Source organism: Pinus tabuliformis, chromosome 6 (genome assembly GCF_031772625.1).
Source record: "Pinus tabuliformis cultivar Carrire ecotype Pingquan chromosome 6, CPIR1, whole genome shotgun sequence".
Lineage (NCBI taxonomy): Eukaryota > Viridiplantae > Streptophyta > Pinopsida > Pinales > Pinaceae > Pinus > Pinus tabuliformis.
The window spans coordinates 2,055,097,697-2,055,119,543 of NC_142292.1; positions in this window are offsets into that span (position 1 = coordinate 2,055,097,697).

Genomic DNA, 21,847 nt, shown 5'->3' on the forward strand with positions numbered 1-21,847 from the left:
ATTTAGGGACTAGTGATCCCTAGATCAGACTATGGATTACGGTTAAGCTTGAGAGACTAGGAGACAGAAAAACTCCTCATAGTGTAGGTGGAGAAATCCGACGGCATCCATGTTTGTCTTGAACTAGTGATCTGGTGGAGATCATGGTAAAGCATGTTATTACACTTTTATTGTGTTGGCCTAGTGATCTGATATGGATTATGGTAAATCCTAGTTTCTATTGATGAGGGTGAGGTGGTTTAGGCTCAATATGCCCTAGTTGGTTCTTTTGGTTTGAGTCCCACATTAATGTTTGGAATATGGCACAAGGGTGAATGGCTAAAGAGAGAATTGGATTAGCGATTCTATATTTGGGTGGAACGTGGAGTCCCATCTTGAGTTGGATTTTGCATTCAGGAGGTTCTTTCCTTGATATCTTATGCATAAATGTACTATTTTATATGTGGATTCTATGGCTGATGTATCCTTGCTATTTCTATTTTTATTATGTTGGTTATAAGCATGTATTGTGACAGTGATGATGTATGGCTCTCCTCATGTTTTGATTTTGAAATGAATGAACAATGTATGTATGACCTAATAGATAATAATGTAGCTAATCATATAAGGGAATAATGCTTCTTAGCAATTCTCAGATAAGTATGAGACCTTATGCTCAGATATGTTGTTTACTCCAGTAGATTACATATTTGTGATATGTTTGACGAAATGCCTGTCATGGATAAGGGGTTTGGTCAATGGCTTGTTCCAATAATTTCATTTGTATCACCATTCCACTACTATCTTTCTATTTTGAAGGTATCATTTAGTTCTGGGTAGTGAATTGGGCTATGGCACTAAAAATGTGGCTCAAATCCCAGGAACACACACACATCACTAGGTAGAAAAGTCCCTGGATGCTAGCATAACATTCTCTAGGAGCATCCAAATCCCTCTCAATGCATGCATGCCCATATCAAGGGAGCATCCGAGAGTTTAGTGGTCTAAAACCTTAGTTGGTCACAGGGGTTGGCTAACTGAGTGGTTGGGATGGTTCTTTGAGGTTCTATTGCTGATGTGGAAGGTCTTTGTAGTGTGTTTCTATCGATTCCACTTCTTTAAGGTCACCCAAGAAGGTCAATCCCATGATAGTAGCCTATCGTCACATGTTTACCCCAGTTGGCTGGTTACTTGGGTAGATGTGGGAGGATGTTACAAAGCAGTATGAGAGCATGGTTAACCCCTTATACTAGATGAACCGCATGTTTTGGTCATGCATTCATGTTGGTTGCATCTATGTTAATCATCCTTGTGGTCTATATGCTTGTTACATATGCATGATGTCGGTCATGGTTGTAGTGATGTCACCATGTGAATGAGGAAGTAGTTTTTGTGAAGTTTGTCGTCATGAATGTATGATTGGTTACATGTTGTTTATGATTGCGTAATGTTAGTGTACATTGATATGGTTGTTGTTGTCATGCATGAGGTCATGGTATGTGTAGTAGATAGGGTCATGCATTGATTACTAGACTCTAGCTAGAATGATGGTTATATGGTTATGTGCTTATGTATTATATGTCTATATGTTGTCACAACTATGTTATACATGTATTACACTTATTTGGATGATCTTTCACATGAGGTATCCTCCCTGAATTTTGCTAAGGTACATTGGTTTATTGTGTTTTGGTTTAGTTGACATAGTATGCCTTGCAAGAGAGAGATCAAAATGGCTAGCAAGATGGTAGACTACAAAGATTCTCCCTATGAATATGATGAGAAGCGTGGTGTTGGGAACTATCCTGATTTAAAAGACACACTGAGAAGATTGAAGGAAGAAATAAGGAGTTTTAAGGAGGACAATGTAAAAATCATGCAGGCACAAGAGAAACAGGAAGAGGTTAATGAAATATTCCTTCAGCGTTTGTTAGAATTGCAGTGACAGGGGAAACTTCAGATTAGCCATGGACATGAGGAAAAAACTAATGGGGAATATGGTAGCAGGTCTCATGGTGGTAACAGGTTAGATACAGATGAAACAGTGAGAGATGGAAGATTGTTGGATACTCCAGATAGGAGAGGTGATGGACACATGAACTAGTCTAGTTCTAGTTCTGATAGGAATTATGATCATCATCGTTATCATCCTTACATGAGGAGTGATATGGGATATTTCCATATGAATTTAAGAAAGTAAAGCCACCTAATTTTGATGGAGATGTGAAGAATCTGAAAGATGCAGAGGCTTGGATACTTGGGATGAACAAGTTCTTTGAGTTGCATGTGTACACAAAAGATATCAAGGCCAGAATTGCTATCTTTAGCCTAAAAGGTAAAGCAGATATCTGGTAGGAAGATGTGAAGTGAGTCATATACATCAGGATGCAGTACTTGAGTTGGCATGAGTTCAAGTGTATTTTTAGGAATAAGTACTTGTCGAAAAGGTACTACGACAGTAAGGCCAAATAATTCTATGAGTTAAAGATGGCATCAATGAAAGATTAGGTATATATGACCATGTTCCTAGAGCTATTAAGGTATGTACTTTATCATAAATATGAGAAGGCTAAAGTTCAGTGATTTTTCAATGGTTTTCCATTAGCATTTAGAGATCGGATTGAATATGATGAGCATCAGTTGCTTGAGGAATTTATCGAAAATTGAAGCATTGCAATGAACAATCAAAGCATAAGAATGAATCTCAGCAAGGATGGAAAGGGAAAGAAAAGGATAAAGGTAAGGGTAAATGGTAGTCGAAAAGAGCAAGTACTTAGGATGCAAAAGATAAAGAAAATGTGGCATTGAAAAATAAATTCATTGCCGCTAGACAGGGACATGGATCACAACAGCATCATATAGGTGATGGTACTCGATGGTTAGAGTATTAGACATGCGGAAAGGAACACCTTAAGAGAGATTGTCCACATAATCAAGCTTATAGGCCTCAAATCTATAGTGCATAGGAGGTGCATAGTATTGGGGATGTTGGTCAGAGTGTTCCTCATATCTATGCAGGACTAGATAACAAACAGGCAGACCATTAGACATCTATCATTGAGATGGACAGTAAGCTTTGTGATCAATTGTTTCTTTTCTGATTGACCGTGGATATAATTATAATTATGTTAGTCCTGCGTTAGTGGATAAGTGTAGTTTTAATAAAAAGTGCATGCAAAAACTTGGTTAGCGCAATTGTCTATAGGTACAAAGAAGCGAGTTCATCACTGGGTAAGAACTTGTGCATTTGATTTGAATGGTATGCCTACCACAACTCATTTGAATGTATTACCATTGGGATCATATAGTATGTTGTTGGGAATTGATTTTTTGTACCTTAATGGGACCGAGGTGGATTGTCATGAAAAGGCCATTGAGTGCTTCGATGATGATGGGGAACCAAGAGTTTTACAAGGGAAGAAGAAAGCCACATCAGTTAGGATGGTGACAGCTATGCAGGCCAAATGTAGTCAGAGGAAAGAGTGTGTGTTATTTGTAGTACATATCTCTAGAGAAAAAAGTAAGGAAGTTGAGGATGCAGATGTTTTGAGCAAGCACTGAGTTCTACAACAATTTCAGGATGCATTTCCCATAGAGATTTCAAAGTTTCCACCTCACAGGGAAGTATAATTTTCTATTAAGTTAGTTCCACGAGTAGCTCGAACAACAAAAGTACCTTAGAGGATGAGCACACCTGAGATGGTAGAGTTAAAGTTGTAACTGAAAGAGATTCTTAACAAGGGATACATTAGGCCAAGTTTATCACCTTGAGGTGCACAAGTATTATTTGTAAAGAAGAAGGATGGTACTCCCAGATTGTCCATTGACTACAGAAAATTGAACAAAGTGACCATCAAGAATAGGTATCTATTGCCGATGATTGATGACTTGTTTTATCAGCTAAAGGGAGCATCCCTGTTCTTGAATATCACTTGATATCAAGATACCATTGGGTACGCATCAAGGAAGAGGACATTTACAAGACAACTTTCTAGACCAGGTATGGGCATTATAAGTTCATTGTAGTTCCATTTGGTTTGATTAATGCTCCAGCTACATTTAGGTGCTTAATGAATAGTGTGTTGCATCCATATTTGGACGAGTTCATTATTGTGTTCATTGGTGACATATTGGTATAGTCTAAAAATGAGAAAGAGCATGTCAAGCATTTGGCAGTAGTGTTGAGGTTGTTGAGAGAGCATCAGTTGTATGCTAAGCTTAGTAAGTGAAGTTTATTTCAAAATGAGGTACATTACTTGGAACATGTTGTGTCCAAGGAGGGCATAGTAGTATATCTAGAAAAGATAAGGGCCACCATGGAGTGGGCAGCTCCCAGGAATGTGGATGATGTGAGATCTTTCATGCGGTTAGCAGGTTATTACAGGAAGATCATTAGGAAATTCTCATAGATTTATTATCTTATTACATCGTTGCAGAGGAAGGGTAATAAGTTTGAATGGAAAGAGGAGTGTGAGACCAGTTTTGAACAATTGAAGCAGTTGTTGACACATGCACCAGTGTCAAAGATCATAAATCTAGACAAAGAATTTGTAGTATGTACAGATGCTTGCAAGAGAGTACTTGGTGGATTACTTATGCGGGAAAGAAAGGCATTGTTCTATGAGTCACAGAAACTGAATGAGCATAAGAAGAACTATCTAATACATGATCTTGAGCTAGCAGCAATCATACATGCATTGAAGATGTGGAGTCACTATCTTCTTGGGAGGAGGTTTGTATTGATGACTGATCATAGTGGGTTTAGGTATCTCTTTGAACAACCAAATCTGAACGTTGGGTAAGTCATATTGTTGGATATGATTAGTGAGTTTGATTTTGAGATCAAATACATCAAAGGAGAGGGGAACAAGGTCATAGATGCTCTTAGTAGGTGGATATAGGTAAATCATATATCCTCTATGAGTTCCTATGGGAGAGATATATAGGGTAGGATCTTGCATGCATGTTAGTGAGATGTCAGGTATATGAAGATTATACACAGGTTGTAGTAGAGTATGTATACATGTACAGGCAGTAGTGCAAGTAGATGTACTATTAGTGGTACAGGTGTAGGTTTACAGGATGTGTACTATCATCTCAGAACAAATGGATTGGTAAGGTTTAGAGACATCGTATATGTGCGAGAAAAAAGTGTGATCAAGAAGGTGATCTTGACAGAGTTTCATGTGAAACCATATTTATGTCACCCAGGTGTTTCCAGGAAAACTAGTGTCTATTCAGATTTGCTAGTCCCACTAAGACGGGTAGCTATCTTAGAAACAAACAATTCAAAGTAATGTGTGTTTTCCTTTATGTATGATAGATAAGAGAGAAGCAGAGAGCACCAACCTTAATCTTTCGCTTGGCTCCTTGCTTGTTTCCTCTCTCCTTTGATAGAACCTGCCACTCCTTTCTCACTTGTCCTGCTTCAAAGAACACCTGTAGAGGCAAAGCAACAGAACACCATCAAAACATAGAGATCTCTAATATCATAAAAAATGTAGGATCAGAAGTACATTAACCATACAATTGCATACACAAATACAAGATTCACAAATACACAAGCATATGGAGGAAAACTCAAATAGCTTTATTGGTAGTAGAAGTAGAAGAGAGGATTACAACCCAGCTGTCTGATCCAGCATCATCCTCCCAGCATGAAAGCCCTCTTGACCTCTTGAAAATCAAGATCACCCAACAATGCAATGTCTTCAAAGAGAAACCAACAACACTTCCTTACAGATTACAAAATTCCAACCTCTGGATCTCTAGGATGAGGGATCCATATATAGATATTTGCAGGGGGGTGAGTCAGCTTTCGGGTTTTTGATTAGTTTCATTTCACTGATAATTATCGGTTCCACTTGGAGATTTCATGATCTCTTACTCATCCCTGGGTGAATTCAGAGAGGCAAGTGTCATATGAGTAGTCTCTAGAAGATTCTATGAGTTTCCACCTAGCAAACTACCTTTGCCATTTGTCTACTCTCACTCATCACACCCTACAGAAGGGCTTTTCAGTATGCATTGCACCCCCATTGTATAATAGGTGAGATGCATCACACCCTTAGCATGGTGCAGTCTGTATGGTCTAGTTTTGACTAGTTATGAGTAGTTTTTCAGGGAGAACTTCTGGGAAATGATGTAATCAGTTGACCTTGATCTTTTAGGGTGTGAAACAACACTTTTAGGGGTTTAAGAGCCCTTGTTTTATCGACATATGTGATTGGGGTTGTAGTTCCCAAATATGTCTATAACAGTTGCCCCCTAAAGCATGAGGTCGTAAATCTTCTTATGTCAGGTGAAATGCTTTATCATGAGGATCCGAGGCTTTTCGAACTGGAAGGTGACCTGTAATAAGATACAATACAATACATTATCTTCATATTATTTTCATGATCTAGCTAAGGCGGGCATTCCCATGCTCAACTTTATAAATTCATTTTCATGTACATAGGATGATCATCTGTGCAGCTATGGAGTACATTTGATGTCTTTATTTTACTGAGTATATCGCAGCCCGGATGGATGAAACTAGATCTGGGGTCTTCAAACTCATTCAATATGCACCCGATGTACAAGTCAATCCATGTGAAAATATGTTTTGAAGTTGAACATGATAAGACATCGGCTGATTACCAGCCAATGATGTAAGTTGTTAACAGGCACGAGAGGAATCACTGATAATGATAATGACCCTCAAGGTACTACAATACAATTCATGTGGTGTGAATATATGAGTCGATGTCAAACACCACGCAAAATCTTTTGGTCGAAGGCCGTTGATGTAAACCTGTCGCCGGAAGTGAGAAACTTGCCATTGAGGCATGCAAGCTTCAAAGTACTGAAAGGGTCGTTCCTAAGTCAACTTCTTGGATAACGAGCTGATGTCGTCAAGAAGTGACCCATCATAGGAGGGCCTTAATGAATCCCACATCTACGACACGAAATGAAGCAAATGATTTTATGAAGGTGAAAACGATCTGATGATACAAGGTTCAGGAATGGCGGTCATGAAAAATGGAGAGTGAAGGTATTGCAGTGGATGAGGCGCTAGCTAGGTTGGTGAATTCTCTGAGTGACTTCTCTTGAACATATCGGTGACATTGAGATGGATCGGCAGTGTTAACCTCATGGATGGTACGAAGGACCAATGGTGATGGTGAATGGAATAACCCAATCTGACTCAATCATGGTGATCGAGTGAAAGTGTCATGTTCAAGAGCGACCTACTAGCAATGAAGTTCTTCAAGTTTTCTTCCCTTTTTCCCCAGTCATTGCTGACCAGTACCTATTTATTTGTTTCGAGCTTGAGGAGGATAACATATGCTTGTTCTATAATTTTCCCTTTGGGCAAACCTGTCGCTATGTTCTAGCAAGCCTAGCGACAGTGAAACTTGCTCTTGTCTGGATGGACAAGTCTGTCGCTATTGTTATAATGAGTTTAAAGACAAAGATAACTCGGTCCTTTTCATATTTAGAGAGTCTGAAAAGAGATGGAAAGGAAACTCTAGTAGTCCTTTTTCGTGGTATAATCCCTTAAGTCCGAAAAAGTATAAAATAATATGAAAGGGATGACTTTCGATAGTTTTAGCGAGCCGAAAAAGACAAGCTCTCGATCTTTTTGTGGAATGATCCCTCAGCTTCAAAAAGATTAAAATGTAGAGGAGCGATGGTGCTTTCCCTTACTTTAACGAGCTAGAAAGGCCAGTGGCTCGGCAATCTTTTCATATTTTACGAGTCTAAAAAGAGCTTAAAAGAGACTCGTTTTTGAGGAATGAGTGATGTATCCGGGTAGCAATTGGTTCCAGGTAAGTTTGGAACTTCTCAAACATGGCAGTGTAACAAGGTGTTGATGCCCGAAAAATTGTTGCATCAACATCGGGGGATAACCACCCGGTCCAGACCTTAATACAGCTCGTTTTCCTTTTGGGATGGTGGCTCCGACTGGATATGTTATGAAACCAGCTCACAAAAAGATAGAAAAGAGATATCCACGCCTTAGAATTCAGCCTCTTCAAGGGGGCAACCTCCTTTACATTACATAAATGAACAATTCTTGGATGATACAAATGAAAATACCTCCTTTCTATATATAGGAGTCTAAGTGGTCCCAATACAATCAAAGCCTACATAACAATAATATTGTAGGGCACAACAATAACAATAGTGGGCTTCTATGTGGCACAATAGTAACAATATGGGCACTACATGGGTACATCAATATAAATAAGGGGTATAACTACAATAGTAATGGGGTAATCACTAGTATTATAGGGACCCAACATGCCCCTCTCCTTCAAAAAAAGTGTTGTCCTCAACGCTTGAGTAGTTCAGGATACTTCTGCATAAAATTCTCATCCTCCCATGTGGAATCTTCAACGGATAAGTTCTTCCACTTGATAAGGTACTCTGAAATTGATCGATTTCGTAGCTGTCGAGTTCTTGTTTCTATAACTGCTTCCGGTTCCAATATAATTTTTCCTTCTTCGTCAAGTTCTGGCAATATTGTTTGAACTGGGAGCTTGTCGCCTATAACCTTCTTTAAACATGAAACATGGAAAACTGGGTGCAATCGAGAAGCTGCAGGAAGCTCCAATTTGTATGCCATAGTACCAATCTTTTTCAACACCTTGTACGGACCATAATACTTTGGTGATAATTTATTATCCTTCTTAGCTTGCTTGAGGGACATTTGCTTATATGGTTGTAGCCGTAGGAATACCCAATCACCTACATCAAAAATTCTTTCACTGCGATGTTGATCTGCCTGTTGTTTCATTCTATTCTGTGCCAACACAAGGTTATCCTTTAAGAGTTGGAGGACTTGTTGTTGATGTTCGATGTGATGTTCCACTGCCTGAACCTTAGAATTTTCTCTTAAATATGATGTGATGGATGGTGGTTGATACCCATAAAGTGCCATAAATGGGGTCATTTTTGTTGCTGTATGGAAGGAAGTGTTATACCACCATTCAGCCAGAGGCAACCATTTGACCCATTGTGTCTGTTTATCAGATACAAAGCAACGAAGATATCCTTCCAAACATTTGTTTACTATCTCAGTTTTCCCATCAGATTGAGGATGATAAGATGAGCTATGAGCTAACTGAGTACCAAGACAAGAAAATAATTCTGTCCAAAAATTTCCAGTGAAAATGGGATCTCTGTCACTTACAATAATCTTTGGGTTTCCATGTAGCTTTTGAACTGTTTCCATAAATGCAGTAGAAACTGTACTGGCTTTAAATGGATGTGATAATGCACAAAAGTGTGCATACTTGGTAAGTCTGTCAACTACCACCATGATGACACTCTTTCCCTCAGACTTGGGTAAACCTGTGATAAAATCCATTGAAACCTCCTCCCAACGTTGGCTTGGAATGGATAAAGGTTGTAATAGACCTGGTGTCTTAATTGTTTCAACTTTATTTTGCTGGCAAACCAAACATTCCGCCACAAACTTTTGAATATCTGATTTAAGGCCATCCCAAAAAAATTCCTTCTTAACCCTGTGGTAAGTTTTTAAAAATCCTGAGTGCCCTCCTAAGGGAGAAGTGTGCAATTCCATAAGAATCTTTTGTTTTAGCTGGGAATTCTTACAGAGGTATAAGCGATCTTTGTACCATAACGAATCATTTTTCCAGCTAAATGTATCAGAAGTACTGGAATCTTGTTGTAGCTTTTGAATAAGTGCCCACACTTCTTCGTCATTCTTCCATTCCTCCCTTGCTTCATTTATCCAATCTGGTTGGATAATAGAAATGGCACACAACAATGCTTCCACATCCTCATCCTTTCTTGAGAGTGCATCTGCCACCACATTTTGCTTCCCTTTTTTGTAGATGATTTCAAAGTCATAACCCAACATCTTTGTGACCCACTTTTGTTGCTCTTCAGAGGATAATCTTTGTTCTAAAAAGTATTTAAGGCTATCATGATCCGTTTTTACCTTGAAGTGTCTTCCCATTAGGTAGGGTCGCCATTTCTTAAGTGCATGGAGTATTGCCAACATTTCCTTCTCATAAATAGCTTTGTTTAAAAACTTTCCCTTGATTGGACGACTTTCAAAAGCAATGGGTCTTTCATCTTGCATTAGAACAGCACCAATTCCATTTCCTGAAGCATCACATTCCACAATAAAGGTTTTTGTGAAGTCCGGTGTAGCTAAGACCGGTGCTTGGCACATTGCCTCTTTAAGATGTTCAAAGGCCTTTGTTGCTTCCGAAGTCCATGAAAATGAATCTTTCTTCAATAATGTTGTTAGAGGTGCTGCTATTCTCCCATAATTCTTAACAAACTTGCGATAATACCCTGTCAACCCAAGAAATCCTCGCAGATGCTTTATGGATGTGGGGATTTTCCATTCCTTAATGGCTTTAATTTTGCTAGGGTCTACCTTAACTCCTTCATGAGATACAATATGACCCAAATATTCCACCTCCTGGACTCCAAAGAAACATTTGGATCTTTTTGCATATAATTGTTTCTCCTCCAATAGTTGTAGCACCCTGTCAACATGTTCAACATGATCCTTCCAAGACTTGCTGTAGATTAGTATATCATCAAAAAATACTAACACAAATTTTCTAAGGAATGGTTTGAAAATTGAATTCATCAAACCTTGAAATGTTGAAGGTGCATTGGTAAGGCCAAAAGGCATGACCAAAAATTCATAATGACCCTCATGAGTTCTAAATGTTGTTTTCGGAATGTCTTCAATCTTCATTCTGATTTGATGATATCCCGAACGAAGATCCAACTTGGTGAAGTAAATTGATCCATGCAATTCATCCAGTAATTCATCAATAACAGGAATGGGGAACTTATCTTTAATAGTGAGCTTGTTGAGCTCCCTATAATCTGGACACATGCGCCATGATCCATCCTTCTTGTGCACCAATACTACTGGAGCTGAGAAAGAACTTTGACTCGGTTGAATTATACCAGCCTCTAGCATTTCTGCAACCATACGTTCAATTTCACTTTTTTGGACATATGGATATCTGTACGGCCTGATGTTTGGAGGAACACTTCCTGGAATCAGATGAATAGCATGATCATGATCACGCATAGGTGGGAGACCTTTGGGAGTCTCAAATACCTTGGAATGATTGTCCAGAACTTTTTGGAGATCTGGAGAAATAGATGATTCCAATGTGGAAACATCTAGCGAACATAATTGTGCAATTACACCTCTTTGCTCCTTTTTTAGAAGCTTTGTCATGCCATTAGAGCTGATTATCTTTCCTGGTTTCCCTGCAATACCCCTTAATTCAACTTCCTTTCCTTCCACAGAAAATTTCATGAAAAGTTCTTGAAAATTAAAAGCTATTGTACCCAAGGATTGTAGCCATTGGACTCCTAGTACAACATCAGCACCTCCCATTGGAATGGAAAGCATTGGGCTAGTCAATACATATTCTCCCATGGATAGCTTGATATTATGGCACTTTCCAGAACAATTTATTGTTCCTCCATTTGCAATCATCACTTGACACTCTGGTGCTGGATATAGGAAGCAATTCAATTCTTTTGCTACCCTACAATGAATAAAATTGTGGGTGCTTCCTGAATCAATCAACACTATTACCTTTTTCTTCTTGATTTGTCCTTCTATCTTGATGGTTTGAGGAGTGGTAATTCCCGCCAATGCATTACAAGATATGGTCGGATTTATTTGTTCTTCATCTAGGCTTTGTTCCTGGAATATATCCTCTTCTTTTGACCTTTCTTGCTCCTTTTCTTCTTCCTCTTCACAATCTATGTAGAATAATTTCTTCTCAGCACACTTATGACCTTTTGTGTATTTGCTATCACAATTGTAACAAAGCCCTTTTGCTCTTTTTTCTTCCAATTGTTGTGGTGTCAACCTTGTAGGTTGTGGAAGACTATGGGCAACAACACTTCCGTCTTTATAGTTGTGAACGGTATGCTTCCTAGTTGCCATAATTTTGCTTTCCATTTTTCTTGCTAACCTGAATGCCTTCTCTAATGAATCAGGTTCCCAAAGGCGCACATCATGTTGGATATTATCCTTTAAAGACCCTATGAACACATCAATCCTATGCTCCTCTGGAATATCTTTTACCCTTATGTTCAATTTTTGGAACTCCTCAATGTGCTCCATTATTGAACCCTTTTGTTTGAGACTTATCAATTGGCTAAAAAAAGTGTTGCTTTTTGTATCCTCATAATGTGCTATCAATTCTTCCGTAAAAATTGCCCAAGTGATAAATTGTTTACGAGAACAAAGCCATTGATACCATACAAACTGATTTGGTTCCAAATATAAAGTTGCCATACGTACCTTTTGTGTGTTTTGCACATTATTGAGATCGAAGAATTGCTCCATCTGTAATATCCATGTGGCGGGATCCTTGCCATCAAACTTCCTCATATCGATTTTTGGAACATGGTGAGTCTTCGATCCAACATTAGAGTCTATGGAATCATGATTAACATTTCTTTTGTTCTCATCATGAGTTTCCTTTACTACCTTTTCACCATTAGTGACCCTTTCTTGTAGCAACTTCTTCAATTCATCCATCTTATCATCCATGCCATCAATTTTAGCGTCCATGCCATTCACCTTAGCTTCCATGCCATCCATCTTAGCTTCCATGCCATCCATCTTAGCTTCCATGCCATTTATCTTAGATTCCACACCATTTACCTTAGATTCCACGCCATTTATCTTAGATTCCACGCCACTTATCTTAGCTTCTGTTAGCTTTTGTGAGCGTGACATTTGTTGCACTTGTTCTTGTAATTTTGATATATCATGTAGCATTTCTTCCTCTTCTTCATGAGTCATGCTAGAGCTTTCAGGTTCCTTACTAGGTGTTTGCATTTTCTTTCCTCGGGGCATTAGTTACCGATAATAATGTTTTACTATGCCCTTTGATTTTCGTTAAACCAAGCTTACACAAAAATTAAAAAAAAAACTACACACCTTTTTTCACTTTATAGAAGCCTGATATTGAATCTGATGTATCTCTGTAATTTCGGATCCTCCAATTCTTAAATTGCTACCTGTAGTAGCCTTTTGTGTCCTCTTTCCAATGCCACAAGTCTGAGCCAAATTGGATTCTCCAAGGAAGAGTTATGTGAAATCTCCCACAGTGACTAGATTTTAGACTGGTTCAGTACAGCGAACTTGTACGACTTGCCACGAGTCCCTGTTTCAACCTTTGAATCTGAAACACACATAAAAAAAACTGCAGTCTGTCCTCTTTCTTTACCTTCTTACTAAATTTCAATCCGATCCCAGAGAGAAAGTTATGACAATTTTCCCCAGGTCACCTGTTTTGAATGTAATTCAGGAGTCTGCAAAAAGACCAACTTCCTCAGATCATATCTCCGCAAATGTCACGCAAAAAGCTCTAAAATTCGGACCCAAGGTTCAGCGCGATTTCTTCTCAAATGGGTTTTTTTTGCGACTTCTGGAACGTCACAGAACAAAATTTATAGCGAAAATGCCACGATGACCTGTTTGGAGCAGCGAAACCCTAGAATCCAAAGCTCTGATACCAAATGTTATGAAACCAGCTCACAAAAAGATAGAAAAGAGAGATCCACGCCTTAGAATTCAGCCTCTTCGAGGGGGCAACCTCCTTTACATTACATAAATTAACAATTCTTGGATGATACAAATGAAAATACCTCCTTTCTATATATAGGAGTCTAAGTGGTCCCAATACAATCAAAGCCTACATAACAATAATATTGTAGGGCACAACAATAACAATAGTGGGCTTCTATGTGGCACAATAGTAACAATATGGGCACTACATGGGTACATCAATATAAATAAGGGGTATAACTACAATAGTAATGGGGTAATCACTAGTATTATAGGGACCCAACAGGATATAATGGGACCAGTTTCCCAGTAATGAATAAAAAGGGGATGGATGAATGAGTGGTTTTCTAATAAATAATAATGAGTGGATGACTTAATCTAAAAGAGAAAATACAAGCGACTATTCTATCCCGGGAAGCTTCTATTCCTTTAAGTGCAACGCTGGATGATCTTTGTTCATCGATAGGCATATAGATGACTCTACTCAATAAACATAGACATTCATTCACATAATAATTGCTTTGTTCAAATAGTTGAACAAAGTAATTAATAAAACATTGTTACACTTATCCTTTTATATTACCGATTCATGTATGATTAAAAGAAAAGCATGCTGTAAGCATCCAGTACTGGAAAGTATAAAGACTGTTGTTAAAGGCACATGCATGTATTTGATAATAGCAAGAGTGATCAAATAACAATTCACATAAAAAGAATGAACTCAGACATAGATAGTAGTACCATATGAGCTGCAAATCATTCCCAACATCAATCGCTATTCGAATTCCTTCTTCCGACTCAGAAATACTTTTAAATAAAGGCAGTAGTGCACATCCACATAAAAGCTTCGTTATCAAAATTGGAATAATTGGCCCAGTCTTTATAAAAAAATATACCTGAAGTACAGTAGTGCAACTTTAGGTTTAAGTTATATACAAAAAATTACGACCCTTTCCAATGCATTGAAAGGGTCTATAAATACTTTATTAAAACTAACTAACTATAAAATTAAAATGCTACTTAATTGGTACAACTTGATCTGGAATATCTTCCTCATAGCAATCTGGCAGTCGGCAGCATGATTCATCACTCTGGCTGTTTGCCTTTTGACCTGAGTTGGCATATTGCTAGCATTGGTTCCACTTCTTGAGGGCGGCTGAGATGAGAATTGAGTTGAGAAGCATAGGTGTCATCTTGTATATCGGGAATGATACACCCAATTGCATCTGTTAGGCACTTGAGGGTGACTCTATGGCTGTATGGTTTTACTAGGAAGAACCAATAGGTGTCCCAAGTTAAACTGTTAATACCTGCAATCAATCTCCCATTCTTTTCCAGCTCTTGATAACATGACTGCTCCAATGTTTTAGCCGATAGTAATTTACCTGGTGTACATTGAGAGATCATATTAGATAAATAGAGAGTATCATTAATTAATTCAACCAAATTACTTGTGGTTAATTTCCATCTAGAAACTTCTCTCTCTACCTTCATTAACTGGGACTGCCATTCCATAAATAGGATCTCTTTATGGGATTCTAATATTTTCGACAAATTAGCTGCCTGTCCCTCATGAGTGTCCTGCCAATCAAGAAAATTTGTCAAGGTCTCATTGGCCTGCTCCAAGTCTGTTCTAGCATCGACTGATTTATCGATTATTGATGCTGTTATGTCACATAGGGGTTCCACTTGAGAAATTTTCTGACATAATAATCTTATTTGTGTTACCAATGCCTTATTAATCTGTAGTGCTTCTGCTCTGAACTCGGCAGGCTGCGGAAGATTTTTGAACTTCTCTATTTGACCTGATAATTGAGCAATTTTCTCATCTTTCTTCTTCACCTTCTGTTCATTCATTGCTTTCAATTTTGCCAATTCTTCTCACAGCTCTTTTTGCTTTTGAATTGCACTTGAATCAATCCTTTGTTTCTCTTCGTGCAACTTCTTATTCAATTGATTATTTATTTGTTGCTGTGTGGACAATTGTTGTTCGAATTGTTCTGCTTTCTGCTATGCCTCAGATAGTTGTGCTTGTAGCGAAGCGATTGCCTGGTCCTTTTCTTTTAACAGATTACTCACTTCTGATTCGTTGTCCATGGTGGCTACCGAATAGGCTCCAACATACTGGGAAAATTTTGTTAGGTCATCAGAAGGATCAAACTCCTCCTTCCAAACCACATTGGTTGTCATTGTTTGTTCAGGGAATAGGGAAGGTTGATCAATCCTTCTCCTTTTCTGCTATCGCCTTATTATGGATCTGTGCTTTGGGCTGTAAAATAAATCTAATGGAGGTGTATCCTCCACTTGCAAAATTATTTGATCCGAAGGATCTTTGGGAATTATTTCTATATCTGTAGTAGGGGGTAGGCCGTTGGTTCCACTTCGAACCTCTTTTGATGTTGTATCTTGTGTATCAGCCGCTTTGAATGTATCAGCTTCCTTTGAGCTTTCTAGATTGCTTATGATTGAATCGAATTACTGCCATTCCTGGAGAAACTTTGGGTCAATCTGGGCATCTACATTCACGTCTGTGCTGCTCTGCTCCTGCTCTTTCCTCTGCACTTCCTCCTATTCTTTCCTCTAGAGTTCCTCCTGCTCTTTCCTCTAGATTTCTCCAGCAATTTCTGATGTAGCAGGAGGTTCATTGGTAAGTCGTTGTTCAGGCTCGCTTGACTGTGTCATCAGGGTCGTTGCTAACAAGTCTAGAGGCAGAGTTTGTAACCTTTGCTCTCTAAGCCTGTTAAATTCGACTAACCCGTCGTCGTGATATCTCATTCTGGCTAGCATTTGAACCTGAAATAATGACTCGGCCGAGGAGAACAGGTCATCAAACTCATCATCTTTATGTTCAAATTGAGTGAGTTTTGCCTGTTCAAGTGCATTAAAGGTGACATTGTTTGGATCAAATCGCCTGTTAAGAAGAGTGGCGAGATTCAGTCTATTAATATTTTCTGCTTCTTTCTCTGCATGTTTATAGTCATGTAGAGCGTAAACGCCAAACCTTAGAGGAAAAGGAGGCCAAACCTACTTCTTTTTATTCCTTAGAGTCTGTGTAACTACTTCGGATGTAAGCTGATAGGCTATCTCTCAAGCCAACAGTTTCTCGAGTGTATACAAGGGGAGGACATGAGGCCTAGCATGACTGCTGAAAACTCTTACATATGTGAATTTTTCTTCTTCGAATCATCTTCCTATGGCTGTCAAGTCAATCTCTTCTTGTGAGGAAATATTAGGAGCAGGTTTGTCAAAAATGGCGTAGTAAATGGGTAACATAAATCCATTGCAAACTTGATATAGGTGGTGTTTATAGTGGGCTTTCCACAACTTCTGGTGGTAGATATGAATGGGCATGGGGTCCTGTGGAGTCCATCTCCACCCCAGCACAGGAATTTCGGAATTAAAACATAGAGTATATAGGATGTAGGCGCTAAAGTAAAATGGGGGAATGAACCTTTCAGTAACCGAGATTTGTTTCTGAATTCAAGAACAACTGTTGCTAACTTATCAGACAATATATTCCACCAATCCATTATTTCGCTATTGCATGTTGCTTCCATTAAAGGTACCATCTCTATAGTGAATTTTGAGGAATCATGCAACCTCCAAATCCTACACATCATTACTCTGGCATAACAATAAGGAGAACACAAAGAATTGACAGAGTACTTACCCGAAGACTCATGCTTGTGTTTCGCTGGGTTTTGTCTCCAATCTCGTATAGGTGTTGATTCAATGTCATTTTCATCTCTGAACTTCTCCAGAAATGCTTTGTTGTACTTCTTCTCCGGTGCGGGAAAATGGTACATTTGTCTCAAATCATCGAGTTGAAATGAGCCGAACACTCTCCCATCGATGGTGCAAAATGTTCTGTTTGTAATTGGGATTTCCTCAATTGCCCATCTTACCACATCTGTATATGGAAGAATTTGCTCTCGGGCTGCTATCCGATGCAGGTAAGAGTCGGCCAAATCCTTTAGAGTTGCATCAGACTTCCTGGTCGGGTCTGCTGTGGCTTGTACTATTGTTACCTGAGGCTCTTTGGTCTCAATCAGATTATAGATGCTTAGCCAAGTAGTTTTACCAAGACCTAGACATGTGGTGTCCGATATTAATCCCTTTTTGCTTGGTCCCAGATCAACAATGTGTTGCCCTGTTACTATGGAAGCTGAAGTTGTTCCAGATTTCTTGGACTTCTTCCCCATTTGGCCTGGATTTGATGCTTCAGAGGAGCTCTGCATAGGAGATAAAATGAACATAATGCAGAGAATAGGTGGTTCAAACCAAAAATGAATGAGGTATATTAATCAATGAATAATGGAGGATTAACTTAAGGTGGCCGCGGATACAATCTCTGAAGCGATTTTAGCCTTACTGTTCCATTAAATGGCCATTTAAACCTGTCAATCATTTAAATGCTCATCATATCGTTTATTGGCTGAATAATTCATTTAAGCGTGGCTTTTATGTTTTGGAGGTTGGGCATAAGTGAATCACTATCGGGCAGAGAAAGGCCTTTAATACTAACTAAACATAATATACCGCCACCTTATCAATCTTGAAAGTTGCGCCTAGCTTTATCGTAGTCGACGATCAGGGGAATGGTTAAGTTGTTATATTGGTGTCCTTTCGGAATCCCCGATTTCCGATAGCGATATCGTCAATTCGCATCGGGAGTTTTAGAAGAGGGCTTTTAATTGCATGCATGTTACATTCCCCGATCACCGATAGCGATATCGCATCAGAGCAAAGAGAGGGGCCTTTTGTTATGATCGCTTGCCTTCTCAATATCCGATAGTTATTTGTGCTTGTCGCATCGGGCAAAACCAATGGGTCCTTTTGTATGTGTCCTTTGTTATTGCGATATGCAATCTTGTGATCACTTTATCGCAATAATAAAGGATTATTCATTTTTTATTATAAGACCGATTATGTGTTTTCTCAAAAGGTTTATAATGTTTTATCTCTTTTCGGACCTTTTGAGAAATGATAAGTTGATACCAATTTAATCTACAAGGGACCCATTTCATATTATAGTTTTGAAAATAAAAATTTTATGAAATGGCGGGTTCTTGTATAGCACAAAATTGGCAATTCGCTGGGAGAAACAGTTATCGCTGAGAAATATTGAAATATTTAGACTTTCTTTGAATAGGAATCTTATCAAAGAGGAAAATTCTAATATAGCTAGGTATACATACATTCTGAATAAAATAAAAGCTATTTTTGCTAATTTCTTCACTCGTTAAAATTAGATACATTCTAAGTTTTAAATTGGCCTCTATTGGTTGATAATGATAAAACATAAAACCTTTCCAACTCAGGCTTTTTAATTGACTCCTTTGTCATAGGTAGAGCCTCTGCTACCAGCGAATGTTCATAGTTTCGACAGGGATACCTTTTAACCATTTGACTGTCCATTATCCCATCCATTACAGAGTATGATTAAAAAGAATGAATTCAAAACATGCTTTCATATTTTTTATCTCTTTTTGCTTTTCTATTATTTTGTAAGATAAAAAGCCATTGTCCTCGTTTGGTGGCCAACTGTTCGACAATGCCATTCACCGGTAGTAATCTAACCGAACAAGTTGGCTCATGATGAGACCCCTTGTCTTATGATTATAAGCCATTACCCTGTTTTGGTATGCAGTGTTGGTAATGTCGGTTAAGCTATTTCCCAATGATCATGGTAAGCAGGCTTGTAATAAGACCCCTTATCTTTTATATCTAATATTTTAGAATTACACTCTGAGTAATCATAAACTTCTATGAATGAGATGGAAAATTTTCTCCTTAAGAGAAAATGGATGACAGGGTAAGAGTTGAAGATGCTAAGATTGAATTAGTCTATGTTTTGATATCGATAACCTTTTTTCTGGCCAATTTGAAAACCATAAAATGATTTGCAATACTTCTAAATCTTGAGAAGATTTCACAAAAAACGAAATGTGGTTTCAGAATGTGAATATACCTAATTTCCTAGAAATTGTCCCTTTTGTTTAAGGCTTCTATTTTTAAAATTAAATATCAAAAATAATTCTTTGAGCAACTTTTCAATACAACAAAGGCCAATGGAAGATACCTTACAACTTTATTTCCTAATGGTCCTACAAACTACAAATTCTACTGACCTAAAAAGGGAGAAGGGGTTACCTCCTGTTGGGTCCCTATAATACTAGTGATTACCCCATTACTATTGTAGTTATACCACTTATTTATATTGTTGTGCCCCTATTACCCCCATATTGTTATTTATGTGCCCCATAGAATCCCTCTATTGTTATTTTTGTGGCTTTATATTATTATTGTTAGGTCGGCTGGATTATATTGTGACTCCTTAGACTCCTATATATAGAAAGGAGGTTTTGTCATTTGAATCATCCAAGAATTGTTCATTTATGTAATGTAAAGGAGGTTGCCCCCTCGAAGAGGCTGAATTATAAGGTGATGATCTATCTTTTCTATCTTCTCTTGAGCTGGTTTCATAACATTTGGTATCAGAGCTTTGGATTCTAGGGTTTCGCTGCTCCAAACAAGTCATCGTGGCATTTTCGCTATAACGTTTTTTATGTGACGTTTTAGAAGTCGCAAAGAAAACCCATTTGAGAAGAAATCGTGCTGAACCGTGGGTCCGAATTTCAGAGCTTTTCGCGCGATATTTGCCGATATATGATCTGAGGAAGTTGGTCTTTTTGCAGACTCCTGAATTACATTCAAAACAGGTGACCTGGGGAAAATCATCATAACTTTCTCTCTGGGAATAAGATTGAAATTTTTTAAGAAGGTACAGAAATAGGATAGACTGTAGTTTCTTGTATATCTTTTTCAGAACCAAATATCGAAAATTGTACACGTGGCACTTCATACAAGTTCGCTCTTCTGGAAAGGTCTATAATCAGGTCATCTTGGGAGATTGTGCATAACTCTTCCTTGGAGAATCCAATTTGGATCCGACTGGTGGCATTGGAAAGAGGACACGGAGAGCTACTATAGGTCACAAATTCAGAACTAGATGATTGGAAAGTACAAAGATACATCAGAGGCAATATCGAGCTCCTACAAAGTGAAAAAAGGTGTGTAGATTTTTTTAAATTTTTGCTTAAGCTTGGTTGGAAAATTTATTTTGAAGCAATTCAAAGGGCATAGTAGAGAATTATTATCGGTAACTGATGCCCCGAGAAAAGAAAATGCAAACACCTAGTAAGGAACCTGAAATCTCTAGCATGACTCATGAAGAAAAGGAAGAAATGCTACATGATATATCAAAATTACAAGAACAAGTGCAATAAATGTCACGCTCACAAAAGTTAATAGAAGCTAAGATAAATGGCGTGGAAGCTAAGATGAATGGCATGGAAGCTAAGATGGACAATTTGAAGATAGATTTGAACACAAATTTGAAGACAAGCATGGCAGATTTGAAGACAGATTTGACAAATTTTCTACAAGAAATACTTACTAATGGTGAAAGGGTAGTTAAGGAAACTCATGATGAGAACAAAAGAAATGTTAATCACGATTCCATAGATGCTAATGTTGGATCAAAGAATCACCATATTTCAAAAATCGATATGAGGAAGTTTGATGGCAAGGATTCCGCCACATGGATATTACAGATGGAGCAATTCTTCGATCTTAATAATGTGCAAAACGCACAAAAGGTACGTATGGCAACTATATATTTGGAACCAAATCAGTTTGTATGGTATCAATGGCTTTGTTCTCGTAAAAAATTTATCACTTCGGCAATTTTTATGAAAGAATTGATAGCACATTATGAGGATACAAAAAGCAACACTTTTTTTAGCCAATTGATAAGTCTCAAACAAAAGGGTTCAATAATGGAGCACATTGAGGAGTTCCAAAAATTGAACATAAGGGTAAAAGATATTCCAGAGGAGCATAGGATTGATGTGTTCATAGGGTCTTTAAAGGATAATATCCAACATGATGTTTGCCTTTGGGAACCTGATTCATTAGAGAAGGCATTCAGGTTAGCAAGAAAAATGGAAAGCAAAATTATGGCAACTAGGAAGCATACCTCTCACAACTATAGAGACAGAAGTTTTGTTGCCCCTAGTCTTCCACAACCTACAAGGTTGACACCACAACAATTGGAAGAAAAAAGAGCAAAAGGGCTTTGTTATAGTTGTGATAGCAAATACACAAAAGGTCATAAGTGTGCTGAGAAGAAATTATTCTACATAGCTTGTGAAGAGGAAGAAGAAAAGGAGCAAGAAAGGTCAAAAGAAGAGGATATACTCCAGGAACAAAGCTTAGATG